Source organism: Tachypleus tridentatus, chromosome 7 (assembly GCF_004210375.1).
Source record: "Tachypleus tridentatus isolate NWPU-2018 chromosome 7, ASM421037v1, whole genome shotgun sequence".
Classification (NCBI taxonomy): domain Eukaryota; kingdom Metazoa; phylum Arthropoda; class Merostomata; order Xiphosura; family Limulidae; genus Tachypleus; species Tachypleus tridentatus.
The window spans coordinates 1,048,225-1,063,377 of NC_134831.1; positions in this window are offsets into that span (position 1 = coordinate 1,048,225).

Genomic DNA, 15,153 nt, shown 5'->3' on the forward strand with positions numbered 1-15,153 from the left:
TGCGTGAAACTGATAGAATAAGGAAAGTTCGAGGTAAGGATATGAAAACTACCACAAAAGTTTTGCGGGTTGCGGCTGGTCTAAAATAAGCGCTTAAGTCCAGTGAGCGATGTGATTTTTGACTAATTTATTTGTAACATATATAAAATCAAAGTTTTTCTAATCTGTGCAAAAGAAATTTGTGGGTAAATATTCTATAAGGATGCACATGGTTTATCTTGCATACAAATCTTATTAGTTCAGTCAATATCCCACATTTTAAATTTTTCTTTCTGAAATTTAACGGCTAATGTGACGCAAAATTCCAAACCAATATAGGTTTGGACTACATAAATTTATCTCGCAGTGTACATAAGAATAATTTTAGGACATAGTTTTACAATTAATAGTTATGGGTGCTTTGTTTGTTTAAAAAAATATATATTGTAACTTTGTTTTAATTGACCGCCATACGTGAAAAACATTAAGTTGTCGTTGTTTATGTGAACACAGATAACTAAGTTATAATATCTGTGACTATTGCTGGAATAACCTGGGGGGTCATTGAATTGATGTTCGAATCGAATTTAAATTAAATATGTTGAATGTTTATAAGGTGTTTTGCTTACACTTAAATGTACAGAATGAAAATAATATTTTAGAAAAACAAAGCAAGATATCAAACAGAAATATGGTGGCATATTGTAAAATTTTACCAAACCTATAATGAATGATTGGACGATAAAAACGTGCAGTTTTGTTGGATTTCAACAATCTTTGCTCTCAAGACAGCTACAGTTAAAAATAAAAGTGGGGTTCGAAACCTGCTTTCCTTTCTCGTGTGACTTGCGGTTTAAAACTTCTTTCTCGTTCGTGTGACCCGCCGTTTGAAACTGCTTTCTGTGTCACGTGACTTGCGGTTTGAAACTGCTTTCTCTCTCGTGTGACTTGTTTGAAACTTCTTTCTGTGCCGTGTGATTTTCGGTTTGAAACTGCTTTCTTTCTATCTTTCATGTGACTTGTGGTTTGAAACTGCTTTCTGTGTTGTGTGACTTGTGGTTTAAAACGTTCTTCTCAAAACGCAAGTGATATGTGAGTTCACGTAATCTTGTAGGCAGGTACAATGGCTTGTAAAGTCAGAATCGTATGCTTTTGGTGCGAGTCTCGTGTATTATCTTATTATATACACTACTGATTAATGTTGTAATTAAACGTAGCTCGTACGTAAGTGTTACAGACGTGTATTATTCCCCATAGTAATTACTCGAGTATTTGTTAGCGTCTGTAAGCCTAACGTAACGTATCTAAAAGCCTGTCTCATGTTGCCATTAATGTTAATATCACCCGCGCCTGTTGCTCATTAACCTTCCGTCTGGTTCTGTTTGTTTTTTACCTCTATGTTATTGTCATCCATGTCTGGTGGTCATCATGTCTGATGACCAGTGCTATACATGTTGTTATTTTGTACAGACACTATTTTGTAAACAGACAGTGTGAGAGAAATGAAAATTTACCCCCTTATTTAATAGATGTATAAGTTAGATGTTTCGTTTTGTTTTATTGTACAAGGAACACAATTCACTCGACAGTACGGTACTAGAACTTCATGCGTGGCCTGTGTATGTTAAACGTAGTGCAGTTTGTTTGGATTTTGAAAGATTATATGTTTTATTTTGTCCTTTTTGTAAGTGAGACCGAGGGTTTTTGAGAATAATGTATATATATATATAATTTATCAAAAATTTCCAACAACTGAGTTTTAGTTAAATATATATGTAAAAACAACTCGTTTGGGTTGAGAAAATATTTTACGTAGAGGAGCGAACAACGTTTCGAGCCGTTTTTACATATATATTTCTCTACAAGTGGGTTAATTACACGTTCTTTAAAGTCTAAATTTTTATGGAGAATCATCAGTTTTGGTTGCATTACAAAATGCTCTTTCAAGGAGCACATTCCGTCTAGGAGAAACAGGAATAAAGTTAATATGCTGCCCTCCCACCATATGTTTCGGCTACGAGGGGTGAAGCCAGGCCGATATCTGACGTCATAATCCGAGAACTGATTAAACACGTGCATTGTACGTCAGACCACATGAAGTGTGATGTGGGAGAGAATGCTTGGGTCGGCCAATATTTTGAAGTGAGTGACTCACCTTTTCAGGGTAGTGTGTGTGATTGTCTGGTTGGTAGGTGCCATAGATCTCGATAACCTTATTTTCTAGTGTCACGATAGCATTTTCAGTCCTAAAGTTCAATCTTTTTTATTTTTTACATTAGTATAATTTTAGTCTATCAGAAAACATTTTAAAAAATGTTAAATTCTTTCAATCGTGTCGGGTTCATGAAGCATCGCCAAAATTCGTATGTAGGTTAAATGGCAAACAAAATCAACCATTTTACAGAAATATTATAAAGGTGTAACTCTTGAGCTAAGTGTTATTGAAAAACTAATGGGGTTTGGTTTGTTTTGAATTTCACGCATAGCTACACGAGGGCTATCTGCGCTAACCGTTCCTAATTTTGGAGTGTAAGACTAGAGGGAAGGTAGCTAGTCATCAGCATCCACCGCCAACTCTGGGGCTTCTCTTTTACCAACGAATAGTGAGACTGACCGTAAAATTATAACGCCCCCTCGGCTGAAAGGGCGAGCATGTTTGGTGCGACGAGGATTCAAACCTGTCATCCTTAGATTACAAGTCGAGTGTCTTAACTACCTGGCCATGTCAGACCGACTAATAGGATGAAAGGTATTGAAAATGGTTGAGAGTATGGTTTATCACTTCACAATTCGGGACGGTACACGTGACAGAAGTTTTATTTGTATATTTTTAATGAATATCTTTAAAACTTCCCGGACGAATTTATTGTTTTTACTATGCATGCATACAGTGTTCTCACCTCTTACTGACAAAGCCAAAAGACAATATTTTAAAAGTATGGATATGGGAGCCAGATTTTCAACTCGACTGATATTTTTTGCTGTTGTACGTTTTGATTGATTCGACTTTTTAACACGAAGCGTCGTCTGTAATGAAGTCCGCAGATCAACTAGATTACGTTAGGATTTTTAAACATATTGTGCTATATCACAGTTGGAAAACGTCTTTTCTAAGGATTATTCCAGACTGTCTAAACAATGTAATGTTGTAGTTTGTCGATAGATTCGACAATGATGATGGATGTTTTGAAATAACACTGGTTTTTTCTCCTTACTGATTATCTGTAAAATCCTGCTATATACAGACGAGTATCGAAAAACAAATAGTTTACGCTGTTCTATACCAGTTAAATTGTTTAGGCCTAGATGACGTTTACAGCACTACGAATTATCTCGGTATCTGTTTTGAATTAGGCCTAACAAGTTTCTCAGAGCACTGATGATCTTTATCTCGGATAAACCTTAAAATGTGTTCAAAGATAGAACTCATAGGAAGTATGTTTGTATTGGGAGGATCAAACCAGTCTAGCTATCAATTATAAAAAAACCTCTGCTGAGAAAATGCACCTGGTGTTTGAAAGTAACTGCCTTCGCTTGTGATGGACGAACCTTGGAAGCTCTGGGAGCTGAACTAAGTAAAGAAGACACTTCGGAGGATATTTCACTAGGGATCCTGTCCCAACTACCACCACTCTGGTGGAGCGTTTTAACCATTAATCAGCACATAACCCAGCTTGTCGAACGTCAAATTGAAAAAAAAACAACAACAAATAAAAAGAACTACGTCTTATGGAGTCACGCCTTATGCAGTATACATGTATGTACGCCCATACTTAAATATGTGTGTATCAGGGTCAGTAAAAAATTAAAATCTTCATTTATTGAAATGTGTTTTATCTGCATACAAGGCCTGACCTATTTTTCTGGTGTTAATAGTATTCGAAAGACACTGATTTGGGTTATATCGATATCAAAATTCCAAATATTCCTCTAGGTTTTCCCCCTCGTCTTATTCTAGTTTGTACAATAATGCAGATAAAATCTATTTGAGTAAATGTATACAGTGGCTTTCAAACGCAGTTTATATACACCAAAAAGCAGTTTGTTTTGTTTTCATCTACTTACACCTTTACTACAGGCGTATTGGAGATAACGTAAATTTTCTACTTCACACATAATACATTTTTTACTAATGGAGCCAGTTACATGTGAGACGTTTTCTTGGTATATTCTTTGTTTCTATTATGATGTAAGTGAAACAAAAGTATTTCGTAATAAGTTCTATGTACGTTTAGTGTTTCGATGTTTTTTCAGCCACAGTATCCATGATGTATTTATACTGCTGTCTTCCTTCTGATCAGTATTGACGGATATATGCATATATAAATACATCACGGGGGTGGATGCTACTGGCTACCTTCCGTCTGGTCAGTAGTTGTTCCATCTATGTATGTCTTTAATTGTAAGGGGTCTTTGACCTGGCTCTTTTGCTTATATGCGCCTAAGGTGTCATTCGGGTTCAAAGGTACCACAGCTGACTTGTAGCATTTCATATTATTTATTTTAATCATTCATCCATCAAATTTTATCTCACATTCCTTTTTTTTTTTTAAGTCGTTGTATAGCGGCTGATAGAACGTCCACGTGATTGTTGTTTTTTTCGACTACAAACTTTTAGGTCATAGATCCCTCATCTCTTGATCGATTTGGGATCTAGTTACAGTTATGGACTCAGAGGTCAAATCCTTTGGATTGATGTATTTGACCACGCTCAAGGTGTCATAGATAAATTCACTCTAATTTTGCCCAAAATAATTTCAATATGAGGGTAGGCTGGAAGAGATCCTGATGTGTAATAAAATCAAATCTGGTACACGCGCGCTTCATGCTTGGTATTGCTGGCGCACAAAAATATAACTAACTAAAAAGAAAGGTCTCGTAAATTAATTTACTCTAATCCTGTCTTAAGGAAATTCAGTTGCCGCAGGTATTGAGGATTCTCTCTTGTTGTTTTCTTTTAAATGGAAAACCCGTTATTTGTACCTGCATTAATCGCAGTATTTTTCATGTTATCATGAAATGTTTCGAAGAGTATAGAACTAGATTTACATATCTTGTCTTCAAGTTGCTATTTGATATTTTTTGATTAATAAATCTTTAACCTGATGTTGATAAATATGAGTCGAGTAAAATAGTCGTTATTATTTTATCAGGAATGTGGTAGGTTCGTGACAAGAATTCTGGGTTGGAGGTTTTACCATGGATTATTGTATATTTTTCCGTCAATTTCTTATCTACGGTCGTCAATTTTTCACTGATAAGTCTCTTATTGATAAGGTATTCCAGTTGTTAGATAGGTATATTTGTGAAAACTGAAGAGCGCTCTGAAGTACTTGTAAGGTATATTTTATCTGTTGTCTGCTCCTTGTGTACAAAACAACGACGAACATTGTGTTTGTCATCTAAGAGGAAACTTAATTAGTGGATATTATTTCGTAATCGATTTTTTTGTAGTAATTAACACAATTATTTAGAAAGTAGATCACTGCTCATCATTGTAAACTGAAGTGTTTACTTGTCGAAAAATAAACAACAACAAACAGTGACTCCTTTTATTAGAACGTTGCAAATTTATCTTTATTCACCTATAACATTAAATCAAATCTTATCACATCAGATAAGCCTGAGGCGCATAATAAAAATTTATTCCTAGTTTCAGCTTTTCTTGCCCATAAGGATTGTCTTCATCCTGTTGCCAAAACTGACAATCTTTTTCGATGAATGATAATAACAGGTACGTGTTAAAAAACAAAGGTTTTTTTGTTGTTTTTTTTTGTCCGGCATCTTGAGAGCATGTGATGGTCACTTCGTTTCAAGGCGTGGGAGACTGACGTCCTGTAACACGTTTTGCACGCCTAATGACATCATGACTGTATCAACAATATCTCGGTGGGTGTGGGATGAAATAAACATCCGTCTTTATCACTTAGCTCACAAACGTTATTTTATTATCACTACGGATGCAAAGAATGCCTTGCATGCATTAATAAAACATGAAAATGGATACCATTTTTAGGCTTAACACTAGCACGTGTTTAGAGCTTTTTTACTTTGAATGACAAACGTTATTATAACATTTTACTAAGTTTTATGCAAAAAAAAATACAACTATGAGAACTAGCTAATCAAGTATATATATATATACGAAAATTACTCGTGTTACAATCCACTTAGTATGCTCGTTTTGTATAATTTTGTGGGATAGACTGTTGGTGAATTTTTTTTATGTTTGAATACTTACTATTGTGTTTTTATTCATGGAATTCGCTGTAAGACAAAATATTGTTTGGCTTAAAGCTTTGTATAGAAACGAGTGTTTTGCTTAGGTTATTCGAGAGATTATAAATTTTTACACTTTAGTGGTACCAAAAGTATTGTTACAATACTTGATAGAATTATCAGAACCTGTGGTATTGTTAGACTTTCAGTAGTTACGGTTTTATCAGAACCAACATAATTGGGTATGAAAATGTTAGGCCTCTATTCAGCATGAATTACGCATCGTGTGTTGTTAAGGGGATGAAAACTTATCAGTGAAAATTTGACGTACGAGTTTAATTAAAGAGATACTAAAAGTGAACGTGATCAGTTGCGTCGTTTCAGCGTAAGACTAACCACATTTATTTCTGAAGGTAACTAGACTTACTTAAATTATCTATTGTAACACTTGCGTTTTATCCTGATAATGGCGTTTTCAACCGGAATGTTAAGCACACGTGGGCTAAACGGCGAGGTCAGAGATCCCTGATTTTGAGCTACTGACCATAGGGAAGGTACTCGCTAACTACAAGGGCTTTTGAACTGAATACCGTTATAAACTGTCATTCTTATAACACTTCCTCAGTTTGAAACGATCGATCGTGTTCGGTAGCATGACATCTCAACATTGGACCTTCTGATAAACAAAAGGCACACTCCTGACGAATAGAAGCCGTGGTTTTCTATTTAAAAAAGATTGATGTCAACCTGTCCCGTTCTATGTGACGTATTTTCGTACTTTTCTCGACGTTTAAGTTATGAAATTAACTATATAATATTATTGTAAATGTGCCGACCTTTTATTCTGGCCGTGGAAGTTTACACGGACAAAGGTGAAATTTTATTATTCGTTCAGACTGGAATTGGCTTTGGCGCCTGTTGTCTATATATAACTTCCCGCCCTCTAGCCTTTAACAGTTCCAACTTAGGGTCGGCTTTATACGGATACCATACCTTTTCTTAGCTATTCGCAAAAATTTTAAAACAAACAATTAATCGTCGTAGACTTGTATTATCCTAGTATTATGCGAGTCCGAGTCCAGGGGCACTGAAGTAGCAACGTGTGCGATACTAATACCTTGGTCGGAAACATAGATGAATTAGAAACACAAGATAGACAGTACTCACTCTCGCAGAAATAACATTGTCCCTAAAGTATGTATGCAATTATTACAGTGATGGACTAAAATGCTTCCAATAACGCTTATGAATGTATTGCAGATTTGATCAGGAAATTGGTAGCGTTCATTCAGAGATTGACTGCGATGTAGAAAGAACTTCTGATGAGGGTGGGAAGCAAAGATTTTAATTCCCCTTTCCCCATAAATGTTACTGGAATAAGTTTCAAAATGAGTTTATTTTTTAATCACTTAAGCTTTGAAAACTTATCTGTAGAACAACCGAGGATAATGAAAGTTATGTGTTTATTCAAAAAGTCAAAATTGTAATTGTAAGGGTTATAACTTCGTGTTTTTCATTATTAGTTTAATTAAAACTGTTTGGATTCATTTTGTCATTGTTAAGCAGAAAGCTACACAATAGACTGTGTGTGTTTTACCAACCCCTATTATCGAAACTCGATTTTTAGTATTATAAGTTTTTTTAGGCTTAATGCTGAGCCACCAAGGGACTTCATGAGGTTTTTAAAATAGTTGAAACAGTTATTATTCAAAAGTAGTGTTTAATTTATTAATTGTTTCATAAACAGTTTAGTTGCTTATTACACAAATAGCTGAACTATCTATAGGAATCGATTATCAAATTCTAGCGACATTGTTGAATGATATCTAGGGTTAAATAAATATTGAATGTGGACATCGTTAGGTGTTTATTGTTGGGTTGCTAGAGTTGAAGAAAAAATATGGTATGTATTACATACATACATGCACATCTTGTCATATGATATCGATGCTGTTGAAGGTAAATGATATGCGATCATAATTGGATTTATAGATACACCTCTGGACTATACTGCAAGAGTAAAAGTAGAACTGTTATTTTCTTTGATTTTGTAAGGGTTACAACAGCAAATACTAGCTCCATCAACAATAGATTTTCAACACACGTCATCAGAATACAACGTTATTATTCTAACATACTAACCTATACACATTTCTGAGTGCATTTATTTGCATTGTTTGTACGTGGAAACACACAAACGTATGGAAATAAAGAAGTTTATATTTCAAGTTAACCCGATATGATCTTCTGTAATTTCCAGCGGTATAGCAACATTTATTAAGCTTTGTACTGATGTTTTAAAATTAGACCGTTGTGTGAATTTACACGTAGTATTTCTGCCTTCGAACAATTTTTGTTCTATTTTGTTTCTTTAGTGCTTAATTAAGTATTGCATTAAAAACGTTTCATTCACTCGCTATGATTGATTCTGTCATTTTTATCTCACTAACAGGTTGAAATTCAGGCAGCATGCAATAGAATAAAAACAAAACAAAAAGCGAGTGGATTAGAGGATGTTACCTTAACTTTCCAGGGTTACCCACATTACAGCTGCAGAAGGGGGGAACAGCGAAATAAAGAGACACAATGATGGGCTATTGATAATACTGGGAGGGAAACTCCTCCTGTTTCTTTGCCCGTCCCCGCTCGATTCGGATGATGGCGGCACCACAAGCCCCAAAGCTCCGCGTGCTTAGACGAGTGGAAAATCTTCGCCCGTGCCAGGAAGGCTGCTTCAGCCACTAGTTGTTCGTAATGCTGATTTCGGCAACTGATATGATGATCTTCATGTGCTGCCTGTTGGACAAAGCATGAAAGATTTGAGAGCGTCTCGACGGGGTTTTACGTATTCTGTTTCTTTTGTTGTTTTATTTCGGGCTGTCAGACAAAGTGAGCCTTCCCCCAACATTACTGGGATGGAACACTACCACGTAAGGTACTTGCAAAGACACTAGTTCAGAAAATAAAACCAAGTTAATCCTTAAACGGCGGCCATCATCAATTGATACTGCTACCTTCAACATTCCCGCTGCTTAAGTGTTAATTAACCTGGTTTTTAGGCCGCTCGACTCGTTATCTGAGGGTCGCAGGTTCGAATCCCAGTGAAATAAAACATATTCACTTTTTTTTTTTTTTCAGCTGTGGAGGCGTTATATTTCACGGTCAAATCCCACTATATGTTGATAAAGGAGTAGCCCAAGAGTTGACGGTATGTGATGATAACTGCCTTTCCTCTGGTCTTACACTGCTAAATTAGGCATGACTAGCGCGGATAACCCTCGTATACATTTTTGCGAAATTCGAAAAAAAAACAATTTTACCGAAGTTTAATATATTTAAAGTTGTATATATTTATATAATTTGATATCAAATAGTTGAAAAACAAATAGTGAACAATTTAAATCGCCGTACTTAGAATTTAGATTGAAAGTGAAACGTTAATATAAGACCCTCGAAACAAGGACATTTCTTAAATAGACGTAACAAATTCGCAAAAAAAAATGTTAAAATGTGTTACACTACTCTTTAAATAATATATTGTTCCTATACCATTAAATGCTATGTTGATAGAATTATTAAGTAATATGTTTTGCTAATAGTACTGTTAAAATGTTGGTGATAATTTATTAAATACTGTGTTGATAGTGCTGTTAGGTTTAAATGGATGCTGGAAATACAATTATTGTAATTATCGTATTATTTCTTAACTAGTTAAATATCGAGTAGAATAAACCTTGATTGGTAATTATTTTTCGTAGTTAATTACTTTATAGATAAAATATACTTATTTACTGAGTGTAATAAATAAATAAAAGTTTGCGAACAATAGATGTTTTTAAAAAATAGAAATAACGTTTAAATATTTTTCCGAGAGATGTCAGTAATATACTTGTATTTACAAAGGTACAAATAGAAAATTTTAAAGGGCGAATCAATTTCCTGTTTTAATTTTTTTGTGTTGAATATCACAGTTAACCCATGTAATTTACTTTTAAAGCTATTCATATATTTTTTATCACATAGGATTCAGCCGATACGCATTTTTTGTGATGTAAGTAGGAAGTTATTAAATTATCTGATAAGTGTCATTTTTTGAAAGATTTTATTTTGGAGAATTGATATGAAGAAAAATGCATAAGCCATTTGTATGTTTAACGCAAATTTGAAGACATCTTGAACTGTGTACTTTTTCTGTTTAGAGCTTTTAATACCAAACGTTAGGAGGTCGGTATTAATACAAATAGTTTATTCTCTAGAGTTTAAAGTAAAACAAACCATTTCGAAACGTTTTGTCAAAGGTAAACTTTTTAATTTGTGTTCTAAAATACGCATCTCCGCAATGTAGGACGTTCGCTCTGCTTGGTTTTAGCGTTATAAGTCTGTAAACTTACCGTTCGCTCGTTGAGGTACGACATTGGAGTAACAGAAAAGATAATCCGTTGTTAAACTGTGCATTAAAGTTGTTTAAACAACAATACTAATGCAGGTATTCGCTCTGTCTTTTTATAAAACACTGAAATATACGTACAGTTCCTTTATTAACATTTTTAAAACCGTTTTTTTGACTCCTGTTTTAAGGAGCTCAATATTATTTTCCAGTTTCCCTTCTTGCACCTTCATCAGCCTGTCTTTAAGAAAAGGTACTGTAGCCTTGAAGGGGTCCGTGAACCCTGACAACTCCTAATTCATCAAAATGATCTGAATCCATCAGAACATACAGTCCTTGTGCCAGTTTTGTACGTGCTTCAATCGTTTTATGATAAATAACGACAAATAAATACACCGACTAAGTTACGTCGTCGACTTCTCCAAACAACCACTAGAAAAAAAAAAAAAAAAAAAAAAAGAGCTTTTATTTCTTAACCCTATAAATTTACCGATAAGAATTTCATCGGCATTTTTAAAGCTTGTAAGTCCACGACTTTGTCCCTAATACCATATATGAGTCACAAAAGTACCGCCAATATTACAATTAATTCCACTAGTTACCTCTAGGTCCCCCCGCGTATTTTACATTAAAAAAGTGATTTTGAAATGGTAAAAACTAGAATTACCCGACGTGTTTGTATCACGCAGTACCTTGAACCCGCCTGTAGTGAAGGGCAATAAAAAAAAACAAGTTTATAAATTTTGGTGGGTTTTTCTTCTTTTTCTCTCTTTTTTTTTTTTCTCTTTCACTTAATATGTGTATTATTCACGTTGATAACGAACTTCTTGAATATATTTGCCGTAATCTAATTTCTGTCAAACTTATAGAACCGTAATAGATGTTAATTCATTCACGTCGAGTGCTTTTGAGCTTGTTTGTCCGCGAACTTTTCATGCAATTTTGGAAATATAACGACCAAATTTGGCAGACGGACTGGACTCGAGATGATCTGGAAAGTGTACTTATATTTTAGGGCTTAGCCCCTCTGACATGAGGGCAAAATGTCCCAGTCTTTAACTCGAATTTAGCATCAGATACTTTGTCCCCTGGCCCGGCTAGGCCAGTTGGTTAAGGCTCTCAACTCTTTTAAAAAAAACCAGTATGAAAGTCAAAGTGAAATAAGTAATAAATGTTAAGTCATTCCTACCTGAACGACTAGTTTTGAGAGACACAATTTATTCCAGTAGAATCAAAGTTTTTCAGTTTTATAATTATTATATTTACTTTATATACACACACAAGGGCTTGGCATGGCCAGGTGGTTAAGGCACTCGACTCGTAATCCAAGGGATGCGGCTTCGAATCCCCATCACACTAAACATGCTTGCCCTTTCAGTCATGGATGCGTTACAATGTGACGGTCAATCCCACTATTCGTTGGTAAAAGAGCAGCCCAAGAGTTGGCGGTGGGTGGTGATGACTAGCTGTCTTCCCTCTAGTCTTACACTGATAAATTTGGGACGGCTAGCGCAGATAGCTTTCGTGTAGCTTTGCACGAAATTCAAAACAAAACAAACTTTGTCCCCCCTCTCCTGAATTCCAGGGTCACCATTTTTGAGACTGTGTTCACACTTTCCTACATACAGATACACTCACAAACTAGGTGGAAGTCCTCAAGGGGTATGCTTTGGGGGAGGGCCACACCATGAAGTAGTTATAGAAGTATCTGGGGGAAATGGAGGATATAGATCAGTGTGTTAGAGCCTCCGGAGCGCTAGTGGTTTCAAATCATTAAATTAAAATTGTACAGTTTTGTGACAATTGTCTTTATAAAACTGATTAAAGTTTTAATTAAGATGACTGTTTAAACACTTTCAGTTTAAGCGTTCTGTAAATTTTCATTGTATCTTCGTAGTAGGTTTATGGTATATGGTCCAGCGCCGCCTAATGGTTAACGGTGATACATGTAGTTCCTATTCTGCCACCCGAAAAGGGTGTGGAGAGTCGCTCTCTGGAACTGAGTAACTGTCACGTCTGACTTTTCACTCAAACAAGAATAGCCCAAGAGTTGGCGGTAGGTGGATCTTGACTTTCAGCTAGAGTGTAGTCTATCACTAACTCATATAGCCTCGTCGTAGGTTTGCATGAAATCCAATTAAACATTCGGTCAGTTTAAGAACACCAGAAACACAGTTTTCTTAGTTTCCGTGTTGGAAAGAGTGGAATATGAAATAAACATTGGATAAATGTTTATGATTCAACACTATTGTGAAGGCACAGTGGTATGTCTGCAAATTCCTCCGCTAGAAACCAGGTTTCGATACTCTTGGTGGGAAGAGTACAGATACAGTACTTTGTATCGTTGTGCTCAATTTCAAACAAAAAAACACACAACAAAAACAAGCTTTTGTAAAGGTTAAACAAATTAAAGATAGTAACTGATTAATCATAGTCAATACCACTTGAAAGTTTGCAAATGAATATTTTTAAAACTTATTAAATGTACTTTGCAACTTATCCCAGTTTAAGTAACTTTTTTATTTTAGTTCATGTATTAAGTTCCTTAAAAACGTCACTTTGATGTGTATATTAAATACAGTATTAAACAGCTATATACTTACTCTTCCTTTAACAAACGGGCCGAATTTTGGATCTGGGGGTCCATGGTTTACGTCCCGTTTACAAAAAAAAAAAAATTTGTTTCTGATTTTGGGGTCGCAGGTGAGTTGTTGGTCAAGTTGCAGTGTTTGATTAAAGTAGCCAATCAATTGGTAGGTACTGGTAATTAGTTGCTTTCCCTCTAGTTTGTCAGTTCGAAATTAGAGATTATTACCCCCCGCGCAGCTTTGTTTGGACAAACATTCTTTTATCATATCATACTATTTTTCTTTCCCATCTCTACCTAGAAATTAGGAATTTGATTATTTTTTATAACTATAACGTTGATCATATCTTTTCAATGTTAATTATGTAACTTTCATTCTTTACGTGTTTCATAGGACATTCAAACATTGTACATTGGTATTAATTTACATTAGTTTCATAATAAAACTATAAAGTTTCCACTGTTGTCTTTACTTGATATGTGAACATCATATTTTTCTTTATAAAATAGCTGTCTTGTGCCACGTAGTGTTACCTACCGTCAAACTTCAGGTAGAAAAACTGGTTTGAATATCCTGAACACAGCGGTAAGCCACAGACTGTACTGCCATCGTACAGTTCTCATGAGAACTGTAAAAAGTGTAACGTGGTTAGTTAACTATACAGATATATATAATTATTTAGGTCATGTAAAAAGATTCAGTTCTTTTTCAAGAAGAACCATGTAAGTTATAGCACTGAAGAACCCTGCCAAATATTTAGTCTGTTCTATTGTTTTTGACAAAGAAGATATATGTAATGACATAGCAGAGGTTCTTAAAGCAGAAATGTAGACAATCTACATTTCAGGTTTGTAAAGAAAGTGATAGAAGATATAGCTCGCGTAGTTTAATAATAATTACGAGGAAATAGCTGCAGTATGTTAGTTTTTGTTTCTTCTTACCAAAGCAAAAGCGCGTGTTAGCTCTGTCGTGGACTGCGGATCTGGAAGACGGGTGTAATTCGTGGGATACCGCAAAACATTTCTTCCGCATTTTAGGTTATGGGTGTGTTATAAGAGTGACAGTCAATTCATTCTCGTGAGTGGTAAGAGCGATGTTGATTGGCTGCCTTCTTGCTGACCAACAGTTCAAGATTAAGGAAGTTGAAAAATAAGGTTAAAAGTTTTATTTGAATTCACAGTGTAAGTACTTGTTAAATATAGTCGTGTAGCAGACCGTGATTAGAGTTAATTAAAAAGTTTGTGTATGTCTGATAACATGCCAGTTAATAACACATATATGAGAGAGGTAGATTAAGAGAAACAGTGGTCATTTATCTATGGCCTTTGTCTACACAGCTTGAAGGCCTCCAGTCTATTATAGTCACATTTCCTCAAGGTACTTGGTTGTCTTCATAGTAATTTACTCTGTACTGGTATTCTTTGTTATTATAGCTAAAATTACCTTAAAACTAAACGCCTGACTGTGTACAGTAAAAAGTGTAGTTAGTCTAAACGCCTGACTGTGTACAGTAAAAAGTGTAGTTAGTCTAAACGCCTGACTGTGTACAGTAAAAGAGCAGTTTGTCTAAATTCCTGACCATGTACAGTAAAAAGTGTAGTCAGCCTAAACGTTTGACCATGTACAGTAAAAAGTGTAGTTAGCCTAAACGCCTGACTATGTACAGTAAAAGTGTAGTTAGTCTAAACGTTGTATGATATCGCTTCTAAAACCTTAATCAGTAAATTTTACCTTCAACATAGAATAATTTGAACAAATGCTTACAGGGTCAATAAAAAAAACATGCTCTCAAGTGATTAACCTGAAAATTTAATAATTATTATTAATTATTAAAAATTATTGGTTTAAAAGTGTAATGTATCGTTTAGTATGAGGTTTTATATTGCATTGTTAAGTTATTACATGGACTTAGAATTAAACAGATGTTTGTTTTTTTAAGCCGCAAATGGGATTACGACTGAATATAATGTTAGCAGGGAG